The 22735-nt window shown below is 39.5% G+C and overlaps 1 protein-coding gene across 10 annotated transcripts in view; it reads right to left on the minus strand.

Annotated features, from left to right (window-relative positions):
• Positions 1 to 22735, minus strand: part of LOC132774262 (protocadherin alpha-C2-like) — a 271043-nt gene that overhangs the window by 59885 nt on the left and 188423 nt on the right. The window lies entirely within an intron of this gene.

Raw genomic sequence — 22735 nt, forward strand, 5'->3', positions numbered from 1 at the left:
TCAAGAAGAGGAGCAGTTCAGCAGAGCTGGCCCTTACCATCTTGAAGTGGGAGGTTGTAAGGAGAAGCCCTTTATATGCTTGCAATAACGCATGGAAATTCCTCTAGTTACATGCTGTGGTTCATTAGATAAATACTCATAATAGATGATGGAGCAAATGGAGAAAAAAATCTAGATACAGCATGTATACAATAGAAGCATCCAGGAAACCATCATTATCTAAAGCCCATTAGTGGAAGTTACGGTACTGTTCCATTATCCGGGCAGTGGTCACAAGGGGGCACTAGAGAGAGAAGAATAGTCCATTTTATGGGGTGGGATTGAGGGAGGAAATCCATTTCCCCCATTTTCACTGGTTATGCCCTTCCTCCTTCCCATATCATAAACAAGGGTTGTATCCATGATGAGGACATGGGTAGGGGGAATAACAGGAAAACAGGAGGAAATGGTTTTGCTCCTTTAAGCCACTCTTCACCCCCCAAAAATGGACTATCCTTCTCTCTCTAGCACTCCCTTGTGGCTTCGGCCAAGATAATGAAACAGTACTGCAATTTTCACTAATGCTAATTTTAACAAATTCAGGGAATGTTTCAAGAGGATTCTGACCAAAATGGCTAAAGATGTAGAAGCCATGCCCTCTGTGAGCACCTTAGGAAGCTGGGTAAGTTTACTCTGGAGCAGAACATGTTAAGAAATGAATTGACAGTCATGTTTAAATATTTGAAAAGATGTCATATTGAAAATGGACCCGGCTTGTTTTCTGTTGCTAGAGACTAGGGCATGGAGCAGTAGATTCAAACATCAGGAAATGAAATCCCACTTGAATATTAGGAAGATCTTCCTGACAGTTAGAGTTGTTTGACAGTGGAATATGCTGCTTTGGAGCATGGTGGAGTTGCCTTCTCTTGAAGTTTTTAAACAGAGGCTAGATGGCTATCTGTTGGGAATATTTGAACTGTGCATTCTTTTTTGACAGGGAGTTGGACAGGATGGCCATTGTGTCTCTTCCAAATCTATGATTCTGTTATTCTATTGTATTGTTCTATTATCACCATGTCTAGCGATTGTATCAGAAAAAAAGACACCCAACAAGGTTAAGACTTCTTGAAGAATAAGTTGCAAACAAACACAAAGCCCTTCAAAGAAAATCTGGAAAAATCTGAAAAAGCCAATGTGTCTGCATTGCAACCTCAAGGAACAAATCAAAAGATATATACAAATGGAAGAAATAACAAATCACCAAAAAAATACAAGCTTGAAAGAATTGTACAGGCAAAGCTAAACTTGCTAGATAAGCAAAGAGCAAGAAAAGGGGGTCTTTTCAGATACATTTGAAGCAAGAGAATGAAAAAAGGGTGGAAAATAAGGTTGGAAAAAGCTAACATATCAAAATGACAAGGATGAGCTATTCAGTGCCTTTTTTGTTCAGCTCCCCACCGCAACCCAACAAAGGGAACTGTGTACTTCCATGTAACAAAAGAGAGCTGGCAATATATCTGGATTGCAAATTAAGATTGATAGGGAGTTAGCTAGGAAACATATAGCTAATCCAAATGAGTTGAGATCGGTAGGACCATACAAACTGCATCCCAGAATACCGAAGGACCTTGTCATTTTTAGAAAGCTTGGAGAATTAATAAAAGGAAAACATTGTCCTCCTCTTTTAATAAAAAAGCAAAAAAGAGGATCTAGGAAACTACAAACCAGTCAGCCTAACCTCAATACCAGGGAAATATTACAACAGATTGCATGAAAGTCTGTATGCATGTATCTTGATGATAATGCAGTGATCAGGAGGAGCCAACATGAGTTTGTCAAGAACAAATCCTGCCAAATTAATTTTATATCTTTTTATGATCAGGTCACTAGTTTAGTAGATAATGCAGTTGTCATTTATATAGATTTAGTAGATGCTGTGGTTGTCATTTATCCGGACTTTAGCAAAGCATTTGATAGGCCTCCATATATTTTGCTTAGTACACTGATTAAATATGGAATTCATGAGAGCACTGCTAGGAAAAACTGCTTGGAAAAACCTGCTCAAAAAGTCAGCAATGACTGCTCTTCAAAACTGGAAAGAGCTCTTGTGTGGAATGGTCCAGTCTTCAATCCCAGGGTCATTTCTCTGCAACATTTATTTTCAATGACTCAAGATGGTGCAGTGGAGGGAATCCTTATCAAGTTTGCAGATTGTGCAAAATTGGCGCTGTGAGAAAAACACTGGAAAATGGATGTAATGTAAACCACAAAACTCAAATACAAATTTATAGGAAGGGAGATATATCACCCAGCAGTGCGACTTGTGAAAAGGCCTCTAGGATTAATGACATAAATTGAGCATAAACCAGCAAAGTGATGCTGGAGCAAAAAAAAAGTGGATGCTATTTTAGCCTGCATTAATAGAAGCATAGTTTTCAAGTTGGGAGAAATAATAGTCCCACTATATTCTGCACTGGTCAGACCTCTGCATTAAGTTCTGGGTGCCTCATTTTACAAAGGATATAGGCAAGTGGGAGCAAACCCACAGACAGGCAACTACAATGATAAGGGCTATGACAACAAAACATACGATGAAAGATTGTAAGAGCTGGACATTTTCACCTTGATGAAGAGAAGGTGAAGGGTAGCTCTACACCAGTGATTCCCAACCTGTGGTCCGTGGACTACCAGTGGTCCACAAGAATGAAAATATGATCTGCGGTCTCACCATTACTACACTGTTGCCTCGAAACCACACAGCAATGAGAGTGACTGGTCTCGCGAAACCCTCTTATAGTGCCAAGGCAACGGGGATGTCGGTAGTGGAAAGGGTGACTACCCACAAAAGATTACTGCTATCACATCAACTTTAGATTATTAAATATAATTTCCTGTGGGCAAGAACATGATGACTACTGGATGGCATATGTTCTGTATCAGAAACTAGAGATGATGTGGTCTATCCGATGCAATTTTCTGAATCAGCACCCTAAATAACCAAACCAAATCTTAAGTTGACCAAAAACCGATTTGTAACCCTTTTGGTACTAATGTTGGAGGGTGGTCCCTGGTCCAAGTGTTTCCTGGTCAAGTGGTCCCTGGTTGAAAAAAAAAGGTTGGGAATCATTGCTCTACACAGAAACAATAATGCGGTTCAAAGCCAGTTCCAGTGCTAACGAATTATTTGTACCTATATAATTTCACAGGGTTTTCTTAGGCAAGCGATACTTAGAGATCATTCTGCTATTTCCTTCCTCTAAAATATGGCCTACAACACTGTATTTGTTGCAGCCTCCCATGAAAGTACTAACCAAGGTTGCCCCTGCTTAGCTTCCAAGATCAGATGGGGTCTGGTACATTTGAGGTATTAGGCCTTAGCAAGCAATTATGTACTTCCAAGTAAATAATGCTAGAATTTGATTGTTGTTTTAAAAAGGAATGCCAGACAAACATCATTTTGCTTCTTTATCCTGTGAAAGTGGTAAGGGGAATGATTTTCTTTTCCTGGCAGGCATCTCTCTGCGTTCCTGTTAAGTGCAGCCTACTGTGAAGAGCTGATCCGAGCCACTCTGCCTGTGATGGGTTTTCTGCTGGGGTTTATGGGCTGCAGAGAATTGCACTAGATTATATCAGGCTTGCAGACTGCAGCGGATTTTTGTCAAAAGCAGACATTTTCTCACAGCCACAGAAGCGTGTATGTCAACAGAATGTAAGCCAGAAACAGGAGGAAGAAATGAGAAAAGAACCTTATGAACAAATCAAAGACTGAGCTCTTGCTGCAGACATCATTACTATATCATTACTTGGGGGGAAATACAAATAACGAAGAGCCTCAGGATATCATAAAGGCAACATAGCTTGGAATGAGCATCTTTTTACCTCCTGTTTATGGGATTATTTTAAAGCACTCCAAAATCAAGGAAATCAACTAGCCTTGCCTTGTGATGCTTTCTTCCATTGAGGCTCATGGGTTGCCCATCCTGCTTATTGCTGTTGTTTCCAGTTTGTGGTTACCCTATCACTAATCCTTAGGAGAAGAAATCAGTGTAACATATAGTTTGGCTTAGAACACTAGTAGTGAATGCACAGAATGGAGAATACTGGAACCTGTCTCAGATCATGATTTGCATTACTTTTTGTTAAGCTCAGTCCCTAAGACCATTCTTTCCACAAGATCATCAGTTTTTCTTTTAAAAATTAGGTACAACATAAACAAGAAATTGATTAGGAAGGTGACTGGATGTACGATGATATGACAAATTAATTTTTTAAAATGTAGGGTTGATGAGGGTACTACATAGGAGCTGGATGAATTATATTAATCTGTGAAATTGCTGGTCTTCTAAATTAAATATAAACCCTTACGGCTGTTTTTTGTGTTAGAGGACTGGAGAGAAACCAATATAGCATCTACTTTTTAAAAAATTACCAAGAACAGATTGCATACCAATAGAGCTATTTCAAGCTGCTGAGGTGGAATTCGTTTAAATTCTAACAAAAACAAAAAACAATGGCTCACAAAGTGGAAATGTTCAACATATATTCCAGTCCCAGAGCACAGCAACACCAGGGATTGTGGTGAACACTGGACTATTGCACTGATCTCTGATGAAAACAAAATGATAAATATTTTAAAAGAAACTCCAGTACATTTATTGAGTGCCAGGTGCTTATGCTGGTTTTGGAAAAGGAAGGAACACTACTGATCATATCACAAACACACATTGGATATAGAACAGATCCAAGATTTCCAGAGGAAAATTAACCTATTCCTTATAGATTACAACAAAACCTTTGACTCTGTAGATCATGAGAAATTATGGTTCACTCTAAAAACAACCTGATTGGAATGTATACCCTGGACAACAGGGTATACATACAGAAACATTTCAGCCAAAAAAAATGAAATGCAAAGATACAAAATAGAGGAAACCTGACTTGACAGCAGTATGTGTGAAAAATATCATGAAGTCCTCGTGGACAACAAGTTAAACATGAACCAACAATGTGATATGGCAGCTAAAAAAGCCAAAGAAATTTTGACCTGCATAAATAGTATAGTATCTAGATCCAGGGAAGACATGCTACCCCTCTTTTCTGCCTTGGTCAGACCACACCTAGAATATTGTGTCCAATTCTGAGCACCACAGTTTAAGGGAGATGTTAACAAGCTGGAATGTGTCCAGAGGAGGGTGACTAAAATGATCAAGGGTCTGAAGAATACTGTGGGAAAAGAGCAGGACTGCATGACATGCGGATGCATACAATCAAGAAGATCACAGCCCCGAGTTTGCAAAATTTGAACAGGGCAGTTGATGTCCAGGGACTTTAGAGGTCTCTCATTCATATAATCTCCCTATGCTGAAGTTGACTCAAAGGGAAACAGCAAGAACAACAATTAAAACTATAATGACAAAGCACATAGAAAGGCAAGTTCTGCTGAAAAAGAGTCAGTTTCCGCAAAGATAGATACTGTGCCACTAAACATATACTATTTGTTGGAATTACAGTAAGTGACTTAGATATGAACAAATGCTATTTAGTATACATTATCTACTTGAGCCCCTGGTGGTGCAATGGGTTAAACCCTTGTGCTGGCAGGACTGCTGACCGATAGGTCAGCGGTTCAAATCCAGGGAGAGTGGGTTGAGCTCCCTCTATCAGCTCCATCTCCCCATGCGGGGACATGAAAAAAGCCTCTCACAAGAATGGTAAAACATCAAACATCCAAGCATCACCTGGGCAATGTCCTTGCAGACAGCCAATTTTCTCACACCAGAAGCAACTTGCAGTTTCTCAAGTTGCTCCTGACACACAAAAAAAACCCTACTTGAATTTCCTAAAGGTTTCGACTAAGGAATAGAAATGAAAAAGCAGGAGTAAATTAGCATCTCTTGCAATGGAGTGGGGTCTTCCTAAGATATGTTTTGGGACATGTAGTTTTTAAATAGTTCACTAATGATCTATTTATCATTAATGATAGAAGAAGAGGTATGCAGTGACATTACCATTTTTCTGATGGCATCAGCATATGAAAGTTAGTGACAAGGAAATGGGAAAATGAACTGATCCAAAAGGATCTGGCAAACTTTGGGAGCAGACATGAAAATCATAAGCACAGTTCAAATTTCTTATGATGTGGAATCTTAGCTTTATATGTTGATGGGGCCAAAGTTGCCAGTGACTGGTCAGGAAACGAATCTTAGACTTTCCTTTTTATTTTTTGAAGTGCTGAGGCAGTAGGAAATGCCCTCCCACAACTCCCCATTGGGGAACCAATATACTCCCTCAACCAACACCCCTGAGCTTAGTGGTAGAAGTTTCTGAACATACATAATGAAGTATTTCTTCACACATTCAAACTCTAAAAGGATATAGAAAAAGTCTCAGACAGATGGCTTTAAAGGGGATTAGGGAAAAAATATGAAAGCTGAATGGCTACTGGTCATAAAAATCTGACAACAGTCTGCATTCCCCAGAAGACATTCATTTGGATGAGAAGGATTTAACCACTAATCCAAGGACTGCACATACACAAACACATGCTCATGTATGCATATGCATGGCCCTCCTGAAAGAGCACCAGAAGAGACAGGAATGGGATGAAAGGAGGAGGGAAGAAGCTTGCTAAAATTAGGTTGAAAGAAAATCTCTGCAATATGCATTACTTGTGGTGGGATGAGAGCTCTGAATTCAGCATATGCATTTAGACCTTTTACAAGCAGTTTCCCGAATGTGGGAGACTGGGGACAGAGTTTCTTCCATTCATTTATATGCTCACTACCCATCTACAAAGATCTCCAGAGTCGGATTTCATGAAGAAGAATTCATAATAAATTCACTTGCATCTTCCAAACCCTATCTGCTATATTCACTGCAAGGCAGTATGAATCATACATTTACTACAAACAGTAATCAAAAAGTCAAGGCTTTTGAATCCATACAAGCATTCTGGTCATTTGTTCGACAAAATGTCTACTTTCTAATAAAAGGTGTCCAACTGTCGAATCATTAATTGATGCAGCTCAATTTTTGTCCACGAAGTAAAAACGAATAACATTTTATATGTTGAGGCAATTTTTTTTTTGCAGAAAAAAATGGGTCATGAAATATGTACAAACTCAGCTATTTATAGCCCTAATATATGTTTCATTTTCTGGGAATTCGCATAAAAAGCTTTAAAGAAAAACACCTAATTTGGCAGCAACAAATCACAACTTGCCTTTCCCCACACAAGGAAGGCAAATATGAAATTTACAAGAAAAGATACCTGAAGTGTTTTTGATTAATTATGTTTGGGGGCGAAATAAATTATTTTCATCTACTGCCGTTTTCTGCTGGAGCTGCCACCTCTGAATCCAAACAAACCACTGACTTAACTGCCCTTGCTTTGCGTCAAATAGGTAAAAATTTTAAAAAACAAACAGCAGTGGTATATGGAATCCTGCCTGCCATGAGCAAATACTCTCAGATCAAGGAGAAGGCTCAGGGCATTGAGTTTTTGTTTATCTCCAACTGCATTCAATCGGGTCAAGGCAAGAGAAATGCTTGTTTCCTTGTGCTACATACCAGGAACATTTATCTTCTGAGGAACGTTTTGATGTTATTCATCTAAATAAAGCTGTATGACAGATTGATTTAGGCCTCTCACCATGATTAAAACATTCATTTTCAAGCACATTTTGCATGCATCTGCAAAGATGTAGAGAACAAGATTGGTGCTAGGGTGAGGTTGGAGAGCAATTGCCAGCTACAGCCTTACTTTCGTGAAAGAAAAAGATTGCATCCTATATCTTTAGTTTCTTCTTCAGAAATAACCAACAGGATATTTCTCAGAGCCTTCTTTTCTGTTTCTTTCTCACAACAGCTTTCTAATCTGCTTTATTTAATTTGAATTGACCATCTTACTTCCTTGCCCTTGCTCAGTACCATTAGCTTCCAGGAAAGCATCCAAATATTTCTTTTCACTTATTTATGAGGTTTATTTCACTCACCGCTTTTGATTGCCAGAGATCAACTTCTCACAAGACCTGCAGCTCCTATTCAGGAGCCTTTTCACACAATACAAGTAGGCACCATCTACATTGCCATTGTAATGAGGACTGAATAGAACCGCTTTATTGTCATTGGATGATTGCACAATAAAATTAAATGCCTTCCCCAGCACACAGCACAAAACAACAGTATATAATGCAATTTAACTGAATTGTACTTAACTGTATGAGTCTACACTAACCATATAATGCGATTCAATCTGTATTATGGAGCCCCTGGTGTCGCAATGGGTTAAACCCTTGTAATGGCAGGTTGGAGGTTCGAATCTGGGGAGAGCACGGATGAACTCCTTCTGTCAGCTCCAGCTTCCCATGCGGGGACTTGAGAGAAGCCTCCCACAAGGATGGTAAAACATGAAAACATCCAAGCATCCCCTTGGCAACATCCTTGCAAATGGCCAATTCTCTCACACCAGAAGTGACTTGCAGTTTTGCAAGTTGCTCCTAACACGAAAAAAAAATCTGCATTATATGGTTAAATGGTGCCTTAAAGTACTATTATTCCAACTTAACTGCCATGGCCATATCCTATGGAATCATGGGATTTGTAGTTTGATTACAGGGCTCCACAGTCACCTACAGATCCACCACCAGGGTACTATACTTGGGGGACCATCATTCTTGGACTACGAGGGATCGCCTAAGTAAGTAAGTAAGTTTGATCACAAGCAACAGAGAAGCTTTCTGACTAAGTGCATCCCCTAAACTGCTAATCCAATGGGATGGAACTACAGGTGGTAATGTGTGTGTGTGTGTATGTGTGTTTGTGTGTGTGCATGTTTGTGTGTTTGGTGCTATGTTTCCACATTACCAGTTGCACCATGCCTCTGCTCCCAAAAAGGCTGTCATAGAAACCACCTGTTTGCAATAGCCTCCTTATAAAGAACATGCATATTTTGAGAAGAAAATTGTTCTATGCAGCTGAACCTTGGAAATACATTTTATCTGCACCAGCCTCCCACTATGATAAGTAGTCGCTCATAAAATTCAAATTGGTAGCAGAGAAAAGCAGAGGACCTTAATGGATTTATTCTTCTTCTGACAAATATCAGTATTTATACTAAATCCCACCAGACATTTCTGTGCCCATTGCAATGTTTATGGAGCCAGGTGCTACTCTGCTGTCTTATTCTGATGTCAAAGTGAAGCAGTTGTCGTAACAGCCAAGGGAAACTAGACAAGATTAACTGTAGCTGAAGAGAGCAAGGGATGAGGAGGCAAACCAGATCAGAAGACATCTACAGCCTTCTATAGTATTTCTACACTCTACTAATGAAGGATAGAAGAAGTGTAAAACATTCAAGCAATGGCACATATTTCCTGGAAGAGGCAAGCCCACTGGTCATATGAAAAGCCCAACAGTAAGATAAGATTTCTTCTCTCCTCCAAGAAAGCAGTTGCAAATTCTGGCTTTAATCTCTCAGTGTTTCAGCAGTGAAGCCAAGACAGCTTGGCAGAGCTTGTTGTTCCCCTTAGGTGATTATCCTGCCCTGACTGCCCTGTTCATCCAGCAGAGATGAATTATAACACTAGACATTCATTAAATCCTGTGCCTTGATCCTTTGCCCCTGCAGTGCCACCAACAAACTCTCTGCTGCCCACAGGATATTGGGCGACTAATGCTGCTGAAATGCCCCACAGCACTTCTTTTTTCCTTACACATAACTAAGTTGGTCTATTTTTAAAAAGTCGTTTGCAGACAGACAGACAAAACATGTCTAAAAGGCACAATTAAGATGTGATGGTCAGACGCCACTGAAGCTAAAATGTGTGCCCTCGTGGGCAGCATTACCAGCAAGATTCTCCACACACACTAGCAAACACACACACGCACACGCACACACCAGAGATGGGAAACTTGTTTTCAGAAAGTAAATTCTGCCTTTATTTTCCCATAGACAAAAAGAGAGAGAGAGAGAGAGAGTTACCATCATGTTAGGATTTCTTTTTTAAAACTCTACTTTCCCCAAATGGATTGAAAGCTGTGCCTTTACAAAATGAAAGGTAAAGGTATTATTTTGTGGTAAGTAGTTTTTTTATCCCAGGTTTTCTGCTTTAAACTGGATTATAATTTGGGATAAACAGAAAACCTGGGATCAGATCCTGGTATATAGGATCTGTCTGGAAAGGCCCCAAGACACCACTAAAATAATACATATATGATTTTTAAAATTTATATAAATAAAAATGTAATGCTAGTTTGTGGGATTAACATAACACAAAAACCACTGGACGAATTAAAGTGAAATTCAGGCACAATACGCCTATCAGACCAACGAGTGACCATCACTCATAAAAACACTGGAAAACACAGCAGAAGGGACTTTAAAAGCCAAAAAAGCAAAAAGATGCTACAGCGCATGTGCAAAACCGACTCCCCCACCACACAATAGCATATCCACACTCTCTTCCGGACTACAGCTCTCAGCATCCCCTAGACCAGGCCTTTTAGGAGAGGAGGATCTTCCAAGTTGCAGGCTTTCTTCTCCTTGGATTTTTTTGAGAGCATCCCAATCCCTGCATATTCCCAATTTCCTATTCCTGGACTGCAACTCCCAGCAATCCTCCGGATAGATAGATTAGATAGAGATAGGTAGATAGGTATATCGATTAGGAAGACTGCTGGGAGTTGCAGTCCAAAAATAGGTAGAGAAGAAAGAAATGGGAGAAAGAGGAAGAGAAAGAAAAGGGGGAAAGGAAGGAAAGAGGAAGAGAAGTAAGGAAGGAGAGAAAGAAAGTAAAAAAGGGAAGGAGAGAAAGAAAGAAGGAGAGGAAGAGGAAGAGGGAGGGAAGGTTGGCCACAGCAATGCGTGGCGGGTACAGCTATTATCTAAGTATCTATCTATCTATCTATCTATCTACAGGATTTGTACAAGAATGGCATAATAGTACGTCAAGATTTCCCCACACCCTACGATCACGCAGGTGTGGGGCATAAGAACAAAGTGCAGAAATATAGGAATAATAGAACTTAACAATGCAGCTTTTAAAAATAGATCTGTCTCCTGTATCAGAAGAACCAGTTGCTCAAAGAGCTTATTGTTGAATAAAATAAAGAGGATTGTCAAACCCTAAAGATTCCTAGGAGGAATTCTATGCCGCCTTGGGCTTCTTATTTAAAATTATGCCATTGCACTGAATCAAAGCATCCCTCAGATTATCTCCTTCCACATCTACCCTACTCAGAAGAAACAGAGATTCTCCTGCTATGGCTCTACATATACAGGCAGACATGAGGAAAGTGAATCAAATGGCTACAAATTATTGGGACAGAGCCCCCGGTGGTGCAGTGGGTTAAAGCCCTGTGCCGGCAGGACTGAAGACCAACAGGTTGCAGATTCGAATCCGGGGAGAGGCAGATGAGCTCCCTCTATCAGCTCCAGCTCCTCATGCGGGGACATGAGAGAAGCCTCCCACAAGGATGATAAAAACATCAAATCATCCTGGTGTCCCCTGGGCAACGTCCTTGCAGACGGCCAATTCTCTCACACCAGGAGTCACTCCTGACAAGACAATCAATTGGGACAGAGACACACACATACATTTAGGACAACATGTTCCTTTTCCATTCTTAGAGGATGTGTGAAGACCACACTGCACAAAGAATTAAAAGACAAATAAAAAAGCTCCTGATATTTAAACTATCAAATAACTGGAAAATAACGGAAACTACAGAAAGAGCGACATCATCCCAATTCATAAAGATATCTTACATATTAACAAGAGGAACTACAGTGAGTACAAACGATTGAAGACTATATTGTATCCAGTAATTTTGAAACTTTGTCCTAAGTTCTCCAGTAGCATGCGGTTCCTTTAGGACTAGAAGATTCCAGACTTTGTTGCTAGTTCATCTTATTATTTATCCATAATATTATTCTGCTTCAGTTCCAAACATATCTCCCTCTGTGAATCACCTCAGAGGCTAAGATCGTTAGGGGAGGCCCTGTTCTCGATCCCACCCACCCCCCTTGCAAGCGCAACTGGTGGGGACGAGGGACAGGGCCTTCTCAGTGGTGGCCCCTCATCTATGGAACTCCTTTCCCAGTAAAATTAGATCACCTCCCCTCCCTCCTGACCTTCAGAAAAAAAAACTAAAAACATGGCTCTGGGATCTGGCTTTTAGTCAATAGTGGGAGCAATGCAATAAGAGATTATAAATTAATTCAATAACAACCTGGACCGGCCCTGGTCAATTATGTGATTTTAATTGTTGCTTTAATGTTATGTTTTAATTGGTTGGTTTTAATGTTTTTGTTTATTTATTGATGTATGTATACATGTGGCATTAAATTGTTACCTTTGTAAGGCCACCTTGAGCCCCCTTTGGGGTTGAGAAAGGTGGGATACAAGTATGGTGTGTGTGTGTGTATATATATATATATATATATATATATATATATATTTCAGCATTTTAAATAACAAGCCTCTCAAAACACGGATTTAAACCGTATAATATTATTTAAAGATACTGGGTGAGGCAGCATAACTCCCTTTTTTCAAAACTTAATAAAACCCATTGTGTGTATATTCAAATGTGTACATAAGTGCATCATTTCTACTTAAATATGAATTTAAGTGTACATTTCAAGAACAGATCTAAACATACAAAGAAGGACAAAATGCCACCGCCCCTACTTGGGGCTCCCTGTAGATTGCAGGCTCTGCGATACAGGATTGTAGTAAAGGATCTGTGACAGATGGTCTCTGAGTCTCTATCTATACCTTCCAGTGAAGGAAAACACACCATCGCCCTAAGCTGTTTGTCCCACTGCCAAAAAGCTCATAGACCAGTTTCTCTCATGTTCAAATAAAATATGTTCCGCTGTACCAGTTCTGCTTCTGGAGCAATAGGGAAGGAGTATGCCTTCTCTTCTGCATGACAGCTTTTCTGACACCTCATAAATGCTATCATGCCTCCCCTTATTCTCTTCTCTAGGCTAAAAATACCTAGAGAATATCAAATATCCTTCAAATATTCCTCACAAGACAGTAGTTCCCAACCCCATCACCTCACAAGATATTCCTCACAAGACAGTAGTTCCCAACCCCATCACCATCCTGATTACTCTTCTCTAGATGTGTTTTAGCTTATCAACATTTTTTCTTAAAATTGATTCAAAAGGAAATTCTCACCACCATCAGTTCACCATAAGCCTTGAATGCATATATAGGAGGGAAAAGCCTGTGAAATAGATATATATTCTAGGTGACATATTAACTCTTGCCTTGGTGACTTCAGCATCACAGAAGCCCTATTAAGGCGCTACATAAGGCGTAAACTGAATATGTGAGCAAGGATACTTAAATCCTTTCCAAGCACTTCTGCTCCCAGTGTCATGCAGCCCAAATAATTCCTCTCTTGAGTACCCATTTATACAGCATTAATATATAGTAAACAAATAATGCTGCATATTCAAAAGGCTTCTACCAAGTGACCTAGTCATGCCTGATCATGCCAAGTCCCCAGGCTTACCTTATCATGTACTTAGAATCATAGAATCAAAGAGTTGGAAGAGACCTCATGGGCCATCCAGTCCAACCCCCTGCCAAGAAGCAGGAATATTGCATTCAAAGCACCCCCAACAGATGGCCATCCAGCCTCTGTTTAAAAGCTTCCAAAGAAGGAGCCTCCACCACACTCCGGGGCAGACTTTATCATGCCTGAAGTTGTCTGTCTTACAGAAATACCCTCTATACTGAGAAGTGTGGTAAAACTAAAGAGCAGTCACTTAATGTGTATAATATCATGGGAGATTAGTGCTTTCTACTAAATCCAGCACATAAATAGAGCTTGAATTGCAAAGCAACTAAAGGCTGTGTGGCCCAACCTCAGCACTACATTTTAATATCTGATTCCTGGGATATTCCAGATATATCAGTCAAGATTTTCCTATAAAACCTGTAAAGAAAAAAAATTAGAGATGGTGCTAGCCCAGTGTTTCTCAGCCTTCCTAATGCTGTGACCCCTTAATAAGTTCCTCATGTTGTGGAGACCCCCAACCATTAAAATATTTTGTTGCTACTTCATAACTGTAATTTTGCTACTGTTGCGAATCGTAATGTCAATATCTGATACGCAGGATGTATTTTCATTCACTGGACCAAATTGGGCACAAATACTTTATATACTCAAATTTGAATACTGGTGAGGTTGGGGAAGATTGATTTTGTCATTTGGGAGTTGTAGTTGCTGGGATTTATAGTTCACCTACAATCAAAGAGCATTCTGAACTCCACCAACAATGGAATTGAACCACACTTGACACACAGAACTCCCATGATCAACAGAAAGTATTGGAAGGGTTTAGTGGGCGTTGACCTTGAGTTTGGGAGTTGTAGTTCACCTACATCCAGAGAGTACAGTAGACTCAAACAAATATGGATCTAGACCAAACTTGGCATGAATGCTCAATATGCCCAAATGTGAACACTGGTGAAGTCTGAGGAAAATAGGTCTTGACATTTGGGAGTTACAGTTTCTGGGATTTATAGTTCACCTACCATAAAAGAGCCTTCCGAACCATACTAATGATACAATTGGGCCAAACTTCCCACACAGAACCCCCATGACCAACAGACAATACTGTGTTTTTTTATAGTCTTTGGTGACCACCCTGACACCCCCTTGCGACCCCCCTAGGGGTCCCGACCTTCAGGTTGAGAAACACCATGCTAGCCAATGTAATCTATCACTGGATGTGAGTTATAGTTTGGAAAATTCCCTTATATTTAATTTAAGCCCATTCCCTCTAAGCACTGCATACTTCCTGTTGGCTTTTTTCAGACTCCCAACTTCCAGCTGCCTAACTTGGAAATGCTTTCTTTAAAAAAACCCTGAACATCAGTGACATGCTGAAAGCTACTGAAGTGTGCTCAGCACTTTTTGAAAGACTGACCTTGATTTTGATTGCTGATCACGTAAAATCCTGGCCCACATCCCAGTAAAGGTGGAGTGAAGGAACATAAAATAAACAAGAAGGGATCTCTGCTAAACCCTTTAATTGGTACATCCTTAGAACATTGGCTATCACTTTTCATACTGATATAACATGGTACTGTTGACCCTCCGTATCTATGGGTTTTGCCTCCACACACCCAACCAATCAAGGCTCAGAAATATTCAGGTTGTGCCAAAAGACAAAACTTGGTTTTGTCACACTCTGAGCACTATGCTTTTTGGAATGCATACTCTGCTATAACCTCCTGTCATGTCAAAGATTCTCAGGCTCGTTTTGGCACTCATTTCAGTTATTCACTACTTTACTGAAGGAACTCATTTTACTGTGCCATTGTATATAACGGCACTTAAGCATTCACGGTATCCACAGGAGCCCCAGAACAAAACCACAGTAGATACCAAGGACCCTGTATATAACAGATGTTCCCAAATTTTATTTACTATATTTACACCCCGCCCTTCTCACCCGGAAGGGGACTCAGGGCGGCTTACAAACTACGGCAAAAATTCAATGCCGTATCATGCACATAACAATGAACATACCATATAAAATTATAAAACCATTAAAACAATCATACAGATTAAAAAAACTACAAAGTGTTGCATTATGATTTCCAAACTTCATAGCTTTCCCATAGTTGTTATTCAGACTGCTAGGTTAGAATGATATAGCAATTAAAGCCCTCCCTCCCTAACCCTCCCTAGCAAGCAATCACCCGATTCCCTCCCTCCCTCTTTAACGCAACCTAAATTCCTGATAAAATATTGTTTTATGGATTGTTATCATGAGGTAAGGCAGTATAAAGTGATATTATGTGACAATATAAGGTTAAGAGTACAAGGTGCCAAAAAAGTTTAAGCAGTTGACCATAGAGTTAAGGGGTGTCAATATTCAGATCTTAAGTTTACTGGTACTTAGCACTCAGCAACCAAATTCTGTTAGAAATCAAAATAACAAAGATACAATTAATAGGACAGGGTTGTGGTGCAGCTGGTTGGGAGTCAGCTGCATTAAAATCACTACTGACCGAGAGGTCATGATTTGGAAGCCAGCCCGGGTTGGAGTGAGCTTCCGGCCATTTATCTAGCTTGCTGTTGACCTTTGCAGCCCGAAAGACAGTTGCATCTGTCAAGTAGGAAATTTAGGTACCACTTATGCTGGGAGGCTAATTTAACTAATTTATGACGCCATAATAAAACAACTCTCCAACAGTGTGCAAAGAATGAGGAAGTACTCCATTGGTGTCACAAATGGATGGTGAAGCGACAACTCCCCCAGTGGCCGGAATTCAAAAAGCATACCTTCATGAAGCTGGAATGTTAAATAGCCTCCTGTCTCTGTCTATATATGTTGTGTGTCTATGGCACTGAATGTTTGCCATGTATATGTGCATTGTGATCCACCCTGAGTCCCCTGCGGGGTGAGAAGGGCGGAATATAAATGCTGTAAATAAATAAATAAATAAATAAATAAATATAGAACCCAATCAGAAGAGCTTTCGGGGATGTTCCGGATTCTTCTATAACAGCCACATCAGCAGCTCCTCTAGCCCTCTTTCTTACCTGACACCCCTCTTGAAAAAAATAAAAGTGAACATCTGAGACGAGATACAAAATGGTCACAGAGACAACAGTCTGGCAAGATCAGCTAGAACGTTGTATTCATATCAAAATCTTGTTTGGAAATTGTTAAAATTCTGGGCCACAGTGATTTCCTTGTTGAGAGTTGCATAAGCATTCCCAAAGTTCGCAGGCTTAGCTCTGGAGTTATCATGACTTAAACTCCCCATTTCAGTCAGGATGACTCAAGGGCAATCCATGGAGAGCTTTAAAATTATATCCCTCCCCCCAACCACCTCATCACAACTTCCTCTTCTCCTTCACATATGCCTTTTGAAGGTTCATTGCTCATTTCCTATCATTTCTTCTCCTCTTCTCTTTATGTCCTATTTCCAATACTATTCCTTCCCCTCATCCTCTTTCCTCCTGGAAGTACTGGTTCATCTGCAAAGAAAATACTATAGAATTCTCCCAATCGTAACTGCTGTTTGCCTGAAAAGTAACACACAGGTTCTCAATGAGTAATGAGTACTACTATTCTCAGTGAGTAACTCAATGTCTTCATATAGAGCAGTGGTTTCAACTTGTCCGTCCCCTGGTGTTTTGGGCTACAATTCCCAGAAATCCCAGCTAGTTTACCAGCTGTTAGGATTTCTGGGAGTTGAAGACCAAAACATCTGGGGACCCACAGGTTGAAAACCACTGGTGTAGAGACAGCATTTACAGAAGGACCCTCCCCCCATTCATTTCAATACAACATTAAATTTACAAGATTACAGCTCAAATCTGCAATCTCATTTGCACAAGGACCAAAAACATAGAAGCCTGCACAGAAGACCCTTTAACTACCATTGTCACGACTAGAGAAGAAGCCTTGCCCTTGGACTGAAGCATCAATTGAACCAGGGACCACCAGATTACACTGCTTACAATTAGGATGGGGGTCACACCTCAAGTCAAGATCTATGTCCACATACTAATACCCCAAACTGCTATTTTAATTTTAATACTGTAATCCTAAATGGAATGCATAGGTTAAGGCTCACGTTCTTGTGAATATGCCATCCAGGTGTACTATGGACAGCTGAGAAAATGCAAAATATTTGAAAACATAGGAGAGCAAAATAAAAGATTACACCAACTGACATAATTAGATACACACGTAGTACTGGATGCCCACCTTTAGAAAACATAATCGCCAGGAATGTGAAAAATATGAATTTGTTTAAAACTATTTATATGCTAAGTCATCAATGCTTGCCATCATAATTGGACAAGATGCCTATTTGGATTGTAGCTTATTACCCTATGGACACATATATCATTTCTTCAATCCAGAAATATGAGAAATGCCTCTGAATTCGGAGAACACCATATGCTGGCAGAATTCACTTTTGTGAATGATTCAATTCCTGAACTTATTTATGTGAAAAATAGTCTGGAATATTGGGGGGAAACTCATACTGAAATGATTTCATCTCAAAGCTTTCAGTAAGATATGTTTTTGCTGATTAACTTGCTTTTCACATATAAGAAACAAACAGGTCTCCATTTTTCAACTGTATTGATTTTACTTTCATCTAGGTTTAGTTGTGAAGTTTTATCAAAATACTGAAATGGAAAATATTTGTTTCCTACTACTGACATATTTTTAAAACAATTGCTTATAGATTATTAACAACTTTATTTGAAAGATAAATAAGTAAAACTGGACTTGCAGCGAACTGCTGCAATGAAGGATGTTCCTCTTCAGAAATCATAGAATCATAGAATCTATACAAGTATTCATGTCATAGCATCATAGAGTTGGAAGAGACCTTGTGGGCCATCCAGTCCAACCCCCTGCCAAGAAGCATTCAAAATCACATTCAAAGCACCCTTTGAAAATCACATTCAATGCACCCCTGACAGATGGCCATCCAGCCTCTGCTTAAAGGCTTGCCTGAAAAGAAGGAGCCTCCACCACACTCTGGTGCAGAGAGTTCCACTGCTGAAAAGCTCTCACAGTTAGGAAGCCCAGCGTACCTGTCCGAACGCATCTCCTTCTACGTCCCACCTCGGAGTTTAAGATGCTCTGGGGAGGCCCTGTTCTTGGCCCCACCTCTATCACAAGTGAGATTGGTGGGGACAAGGAGCAGGGCCTTCTCGGTGGTGGCCCCTCACCTGTGGAACTCGCTTCCCAAGGAAATTAGGTCATCGACATCCCTCCTCTCTTTTAGAAGGAAACTAAAAACATGGATATGGGACCAGGCCTTTGGGTAATCTGGCAGACAGACAAAGGACAATGATGACTAGAATTGGATAGAATTATGACAATGCAGAATGAATTTACAGATTTTGAGCTTGGCGAACGTTGATCATTAGATTGGTTTTTATTAGCTATGTTGTATAATTGGATTGTTTTAATTGTGTTATAATTGTTGCTGATATATATTTTATCTTATAATCTGTATTGCTGGCATCGAATTGTGCCTTTTGTAAGCCACCCTGAGACCCCCCTCGGGGGTTGAGAAGGGTGGGGTAGAAATGCACGAAATAAATAATAAATACTAAATAAGTTCTTCCTAATATTTAGGTGGAATCTCTTTTCCTGTAATTTGAGGCCATTGTTCCACATCCTAGTCTCCAGGCTTCAGAAAACATGCTTGCTCCCTCCACCCTATGATGTCCTCTGCCAATAATTTCATTTCAACTCTCTCTTTTTGTTTTTTGCTTTGTTTTGTTTTGTTTTCCTCCCTGAAAAGGCATTAAATATTCCGTGGGTAATGTATATGTTCAGTCCTGACTGGGATGCTCCAGACAGTGTCTGTGTATTTGTGTGTCTTCTACCACCGCAGCAGTATTCCCCCTAAATATTTGTTCAATCCTGCAAAAAGTAGATCTCCTCCAAGCATTCTTGCCCTTTCCTCCTATTTCTTTGTGGCTGAATTGCATTACAACTCTGGAGGCACTATCTGTGTTTGCTATTAAGGGAAGTGATTGAAAATAATGGAATTAAAGAGATGACAGGAAAATGGGGCAGGAAGAAAGGCTTAATCTTACTTAGAACTAGGTAGGATACAAATGTCCTCTTCCCAACTCCTTTTTGTCAACATGTACAAATGGAAATTCCAGTCATGCAAAAGTTTTTTTTCACCCCCTGTACTAATGGGTTTAATGTTCATTGTTATCATGTAATATGTTTACGAATGTGGTACTGGTCAGCCATCCTATATGTTCAGTAGGTATTTTATCTGAATTCGAACTGAAGCAATGAATTATATCTATATCAGAAACTAAGTTAGAAGGTGTCATTGTAGCTTCAATAGATTGCCTATCACACCAAGCTCATTAAAACTATCTGCAGCATAATCCATGCTATTTCTCAGCACGGATAATGCTAATTTACTATTTAAATCTGATTCCAAAAGTTGCAACAGAAATGTGTGCAAATGGGGTCAACGGAATAGGGGGTAAAACTCCTACTGAAATGATTCCATCTCAAGGCTTTCACTAAGAAATATTTTTGCCGATTAACTTGCTTTTTTAACATATAAAAACCAACAGTTTTCCAGCTTGCAACTGCACTGATTTTACTTTCATCAAGGTCTGGTTGTAAATGCTTAACAAAATGCTAAAATGGAAAATGACTTGTTTCCTGCTACTGACATATTTTATAACAATGGTTTATAGCTGATTAATAACTTGATCTGACACATGAGTACATAAACTTAAGTTATTTTATTTGTTTTATTTGTTTTCTGCTAATAGCAGTGTTATTAAAAGGATGGATATATAGTGATATTTAAAAGGAGCAGAAAATTAAAATAAATCAACAGGTAGCAAGTATGAGGTTTCCAGAGCAGTTCTTAGAATCATAGAATAGAATCATAGAGTTGGAAGAGACCTCACTGGCCATCCAATCCAACCCCCTGCCAAGAAGCAGGAAAATTGCATTCAAATCACCCCCAACAGATGGCCACCCAGCCTGTCTAAAAGCTTCCAAAGAAGGAGCCTCTACCACACTCGGGGGCAGAGAGTTCCACTGCTGAACGGCTCTCATAGTCAGGAAGTTCTTCCTAATGTTCTGATGGAATCTCCTTTCTTGTAGTCTGAAGAACTACTGCTGTTATATGTTTAGTATGTGTTAATCGTGTGGGTTTGTATAGGTTAGGATGATTGTTTTAGATATAATTCTGTTAGTTGCAGTCTAGTTCTATATATCAAGAGAAACATTTAAGTTTTGTTTTGTTTTTATGGGGGATATTATTCTTCCGTTCTGAGACTATATGTGTGTGTGTGTGTGTGTGTGAAGGTAAAGGTTTTCCCCTGACATTAAGTCTAGTCATGTTTGACTCTGGGGGGTGGTGCTCATCTCCATTTCTAAGCTGAAGAACTGGCATTATCCGTAGACACCTCCAAGGTCATGTGGCCAGCATGACAACATGGAGCATTGTTGCCTTCCCATTGAAGTGGTACCTATTGATCTACTCACATTTGTATGTTTTCGAACTGCTAGGTTGGCAGAAGCTAGGGCTAACAGTGGGAGCTCACTCCACTCACCGGGTTCGAACCTCCAACCTTTTGGTCAGCAAGTTCAGCAGCTCAGCGGTTTAACCCACTGTGCCACCAGGGGCTCCATATATATATATATATATATATATATATATATATATATATACACACACATACATACATATACATACATACATATATACACACACACACACACACACATATATATATATATATATATCTGTTCATATTTTTGTATTTCTGTACTTTTGAATAAAAATGTTTAAAAGAATCTTTTATTCCAGTAATATCTCACTGAAGATACAAGGATCTTGAGTTAGCAGCCTGAAACTACGAATTTTAATTCCAATTATTCATTCGGTGCAATATTAACATGCAATAACTGTAACTGTTGTCAAGAGAAGCCACTGAATGACAACAAGGAAACCACCCAGCGCAAAAGCCATTAAATGGGAATAGATTGGTTTACCAACTGATTCACAGTACATCTTACTAAAATGGAAGTCACTTGTGTAACTTAGAGTATGATCAACTTATAATTATGCTAAAGTACTAAACAGGTTTCAATTGGGCATCAAAAGGTTATAGTTTGCTATACTGAAACAGCACAGTCATCTGGCAAAGTGAGTCAGCATACAGAAATATGTCACTAGATTTCCGGAAAAGGAGGCAGGAAAGAAGAAGGAAGGAAAAAAAACAATGTGATATGTGTATGGTACATGTTCCCACTCTTCTGGAAAAAAAATATGTGGCTATAATATCAAATATTCTTACTGGTGAATTACATGACTCTCTATTCCAAAACTTTCAATTTATAATATGTTTGCATAGATTTATTGCTACCAATAGAGAGGTGATAGATATACCTGAAGATACACAAACACGCACGATATTCAGCAGAAGTGTAAATGAATGGGAAGACCTGAAATCCTTTGTTGATGCTCTAGTTCTGCATTCATTGTGATTATTTAACTGTGTTGTTGAAGGATTTCATGGCTGGAATCACTGGGTTGCTGTGAATTTTCCATTCCATCTGGCCATGTTCCAGAAGCATTCTCTCCTGACGTTCAGTGCTAATCAAGGTGGCCAATTGCAACATTCACACATGCCTTCAACAGGCAAGAGCTCTTTGTCCCACCCTGGACATTTCAGAGATAATTAAACCCCACTTCTCTAGTTTTCAACAGACCTCACAACCTCTGAGGATGCCTGCCATAGATGCAGGTCTAACGTCAGGAGAGAATACTTCTGAAACATTTATTTATTTATTTATGATATTTATCTCGCCCTTATCACCTTGAAGGGGACTCAGAGTGGCTTACAAGTTATATGTACATACAATATATTATATTATTATCATAGCACAATATTAGTATTATATATTACTATATTGTACTATACCACTACACTGCGATATTATTAGCAATATTGCATATAATATAAAATATACAATTATTATATTATTATACTAGCTGTACCCACCATGTGTTGCTGTGGCCAGCCTTCCCTCCCTCTTTCTCTCCTTTCTTTCCTTCCCTCCCTCTCTCTTCCATCCTTCCCTTCTCTCCTTCCTTCCCTTCCTCATTACTTCCCTCTTTTTCTTTCCCTTCTTCTTTCTTCCTTCTCTGTTTCTTTTCTCACTTCCTTTGCTCTTTGGTTCCATCCT

The sequence above is a fragment of the Anolis sagrei genome, chromosome 4, assembly GCF_037176765.1.
Source record: "Anolis sagrei isolate rAnoSag1 chromosome 4, rAnoSag1.mat, whole genome shotgun sequence".
Lineage (NCBI taxonomy): Eukaryota > Metazoa > Chordata > Lepidosauria > Squamata > Dactyloidae > Anolis > Anolis sagrei.